The sequence below is a fragment of the Chinchilla lanigera genome, unplaced genomic scaffold (genome assembly GCF_000276665.1).
Source record: "Chinchilla lanigera isolate Chin_1 unplaced genomic scaffold, ChiLan1.0 scaffold00071, whole genome shotgun sequence".
NCBI lineage: Eukaryota > Metazoa > Chordata > Mammalia > Rodentia > Chinchillidae > Chinchilla > Chinchilla lanigera.
In genome coordinates, this window is record NW_004955472.1 from 1,618,258 (window position 1) to 1,622,785 (window position 4,528).

General features: G+C 58.0%; 1 protein-coding gene across 1 annotated transcript in view; it reads right to left on the bottom strand.

Annotated features, from left to right (window-relative positions):
• The window catches only part of Dnai1 (dynein, axonemal, intermediate chain 1), a gene marked incomplete in the record, with an annotated part of 68,950 nt that overhangs the window by 18,993 nt on the left and 45,429 nt on the right, over positions 1–4,528 (bottom strand).

Sequence of the window (4,528 nt, forward strand, 5' to 3'; positions counted from 1 at the left end):
ATAGAGGGAGAGGGGGAGGGAGAGAGAAAGAAAGGGGGTGGAGAGGGAGAGGGGGAGAGGGAGGGGAAGAACTGCTGGCTGGACTTATCCCCCATTACTATTTCATGCATTTCCTCCTAGTGCTTCCTTAATCTGCTCTGTATTCTTTCCCACACTGTCTAGAAAGAATCCACCGGTCCATGAGGACCTTCCCTGGGAGGTCTTCCACAGCATTCAGGCTCCAGGGTTCTCTCTTGTGTGAGTCCCTCCCCTCAGTCAGGAGCTCTGAGCAGATTTCCTCCTTGGCCTGCCGCGAAGGATGGAGGCAGCACACCCTGGTTTGCTCCCCAGCAGTCTTGCTTTTTGGAGAAGGTTTCGCCTCCTGCTACCTCTGTCCTGCTAGACAATCATTCAGGCCCCCCGACTCTGCCTCTCAACCATCCGTGAGATTTGGAGGAAGGGAATCAAACCTCAATTAGATAAAATCTAATGTGGCTATTCTCAGGCCAGGGAGTTAGAGTGTGTCTTTTTTTTTTTTTTTTTGCAGTGCCAGGGATTGAGCACAAGGACTGCACCTGCGGCTTCCCCAGCCCCACATATGTGTCTCAATTCCACCACAGACCGAAGTTCCTGCCAGCCTTCCCTGCCAGCGCCCAGGCAGGACAGTGCCCACTGAGGAACACGGATCAATGTCTTCCTGGACAGGCCACCATCAGTGGGAACCGCAGGCCCATGACACAACCTCCAGCTGGCTGGTAACAGCTCTAGATCATGGGTGGGCACTCTGGAATATTCTGACTGTCAGGAAAAGCCTGGCCTCCTCCTTAGGATTCAGGGAAGGTGAGACAGGCAGAGGGCATTTGGGGGCGTGAGGCTAAAGCCGGGGCAGTGGTGAGTAGGAAGTAGAAGCCAGTCTGCAGAGACAAGGTTACCCTGCCAGCCTCAGACAGCAGCTTCTTCTTGGGCTGTGGCAATCTGAACGGGCCAGCCCAGGCCTGGCTCCAAGGCAGCAGCTGCTTGACGACTCCCTCATTAAGTCATGCAAGAGGCACTTGGAGTGGGTGTATAGTAGGCAGAGCAACGGCCCCCTCAGAGGTCTACACCCTAATCCCCAGAACCTATAAATATGTCACTCCACATGGCACAAGGGACTTTGCAGATGTGATTAAGTTAAAGATCTTGAGATGGGGAGATTATCTGGGATTATCTGGGCGGACTTAATGTGATCACAAAGGTTCTTACAAGGGAAAGAGGGAGGCAGGAGAGTAAGAGGATGAAAAGTGACGACAGAAGCAGATGTCAGAGTGATGCAGTTGGAGGCTGGAAGAAGGCCACGAGCCATGGAATGTGGGCAGCCTCTGGAGTTCAGAACAGAGAAGAAAACAGGTGCTCTCCGCAAGCCTCCCGAAGGAGCCTCACCCTGCTGATATCTGATTTCAGCCCAGTGAAACCCATTTGGACCTTCTTATCTCTAGAACTGTAAGATAATATATTTGTGTCGCCTTGAGCCCTGTGTGTGGTCATCTGCTCCACACAGTAGCAGCAGCAAATGAATTCATAGGTATTCAGGGAAGACTGACCCAAACTCCACTTTCAGGAGTTGGAAAAAGGGGTTCTCATAAGGGCACTTTTTTCTGGATTGTCTAGAAGCAGTACCCATAGAAGTGAGGGGAACGGATTTGATGATCCTCAGGCCCTGTGGTGCCAATAACGAAACCATCCTTGAGTTTCCCACACTGCAGCACTGCCACCTCGGGTTGCAGGCACAGAAATGCCCCCGCGTTAGGATTTCCACAGGCTCTCAGGGCAGGGCACCAGCACAGTACTGGACTGAGAAAAGGCTCTGGTCACTAGAGGGTTCCAAATCTCAACCATGGCTCAGAGGCCGGCATGCTGAGCTGGGGTCAGCGTCCCAGGAAAGGAGGGTTTCCAGGCACTCTCTCTGGATTCGAAGTCAGGTTTACACAGTGGGGGAAGTAAGAGCAAGGCCTTAGAGACAGAGTACACGAGCAGGATATTTAATTTGATTGAGGGAAAATGAGGCAAACATTTGAGAACCTAAACAACTAACCGGTAATTAACCTAACAACAGGAATGCCCTTGACTACAAGCCAGCGAGCACAGGGGCCGTTCCAGACTCTGTTTACAAAGGGACCTGACAACGTAATGAGTCCTGTAAATTTTACACAGCCCGCAGCGGAGGAGTGATGGGTGCTGTGCGTGGAGCATGAACACGGAGAAATGAGGTGGATGAATCTCCATTTTCAGTAGATGAAACTGACACTGCTTAATTAGTGAAGCTGACAAATAAATGAGCAGGAAAGACTTAAACCCCTAAAAGTGTGTCTGTGGCGTGGGTAGGCGCAGGGACAGGCCAGGACACAGTGGGACAGAGCGGCAGTGGGTGTAGCGCTGGGGCCTGGCCTGGGGCCTGCCATTGGCCCCTTCTGAAGGGGCTCGGGCCGAGGCACAGTGACTGCCCTGCCCCACGGCATGAGGCGCTCTGGGAAGCTTCCTGCCCCTCTCACGTGTGACCCCTCGGGGCAACACAGAGTTGCTAGGGTCTGTGCTGCCGCTTGCCTGACAGGCCGTGCAGAGCCCTATCTCCCTGCTATGAGCCGGCTAATGAGCTTCGGGGCAGCAGGCTGACAGAACTGCATCCGGGCAGCACCCAGGCAATGCTTCCCGGGCTCACGCCCTTTGCCCTCCAGCGTCCTCCGCCTGCTTTCCCCTGCCTGCGGCCCCTTTCTCCATTCTCCTGGGAACTTGGAGCCGGCCGATGCAGGACTCCAGTCTCTGCCCTGTAAGCAGCCTCGTGCGCTGGGCCCTCGGGCCCTGGGGGGCGCAGGGCGACCCTTCTGTGCTGCTGTACCACCCGCTTTTCCTACCTGCTCGCTCCTGACGTGACTGGCCAACCTGCCCCATCTCAAGGACGGGGGTGGGGGGGTGTGGGGACCTGGCTCGGCCTCCCTCTCCGCGTTTGTGTCCACGCGCACCAAAGCTCTATGTGGCTGGGTCACAGAATAAGCACCTGACAACTCCAGGCAAAAGGAGGTTTATATCTGGTCGGAGCTTCCAGGATCAAATCCAGCAACAGATGCAAATTCTCAGCCCCGTATTTGTCCTCATGAGGCAAACCGGATCCGAGGGCTGGCATTTGGGAGCTTCCCAAGGCTGGGATGGATGCTGAGGAGACCAGCTGCTCCTCGCAGGGACCTCCTCCAGCAACTGGGGTGCGCTCTGCCTACCTCAGCTTCGCTCTCTTTCTTCCATGAAGGCAGCTGGGCATCCAAGAGCGTGGGCCTCCCAGAGGCCACCTCAGAGTAAACACAGGAGCCCTTCCGAGCCCCAGCCCCGGCTTGCTCTGCTCAGGCTGCTGTAGGCTGCACCCAGACTCGTCAGGTTGTACGACACACGCTCATCGGAAAGCCGGCCAACAACTCCTGCGCCACTGACAGCAACGAATACCACCCCACTGTTGCTGGACCCTGCCGTGTGAGACCCCTCTGCCCTCCAGCCTTCTTACCCTGCTCAGGGCTGCCGAGCATACTGCAGGGAAGCCAGGGGAAAGGATGGCGGTAAGTCAGCAACGGCTGTCCTCTACGCAACTGGCTCCTGCAGCCCGCAGGGATGTTTACTTGTTTTCCCTCGTGGGCCCCTCACAAGGACCCTGGGAAGGCAGGCTGTCAGCCTGCCCGCATCACCAGTGAGGAGCGCAAAGGCCAAGCGTCGATGACGAGGACAGTCCTCCGGGGAAGGTGCACAGCTGACTGTGGGTGCCACCCAGGCATATGGATGTGGCTCAAGGGACGAAGGAAGGACAAAGACATCCTCCCAGGTAAGGGCCTGCCGCAAAGGCCAGGGGCCTGTCAAGCTGGAGACCGTCTATTTGTGGGAGGTACAATGCCCTTTCCTGCCGTTCCTAAGGCTACCCCTGTACAGCCTCCGCACGAACCCAGGGCTGCAACTGATGCAGGGTCCCCTCTGCCTTCCGGAAGCCACCGCAGCCTCACCTCAGTGCTGGCAGAGTCTGGGCTGAGACCCGCGCGGCAGGGAGGCTCCTCACGCACCCCCGGGGGGCCCCCACTGCCCGGCCCTGTAGCAGGCCCAGTAGCTGCGGCGGAGGGGGAGGAATGCGTGGAGTTCTTGCCAGAGGGGCGGGCGCTTCCCGTTTGGCAGCAGCCTACCCTCGGGAGTGGGGACACAAAGCAGGCATTTAGGGCGTCCTCAAAGGCAGCCCAGACCACAGGGCCGGGAGCGGCTCCAAGGCCTCCTCCCGGAGAGGGACGACAAACACCAACTCCGCCTCCCCTCCCGCCAAAGAACGGGTGACTGGCGACCTGCGGGGCAGCGCCCAGGGGCTTGTATGCCCGCCAGCCCGCGGCAGCTTAGCGTAGGGACAGGTTTTTCTGATCCAAGCAGCTGTCCCTCCCAGGCAGACGACGCGCAGCGAGCCCTGGGACGGCGCCCGGCGCGAAGGGCAGGGCCTCTCCAGCCGGCGAGGGCAGCGCGGGCGCGGCAGCGCGGGGGAGAGGCCTCTGCGCGCCCG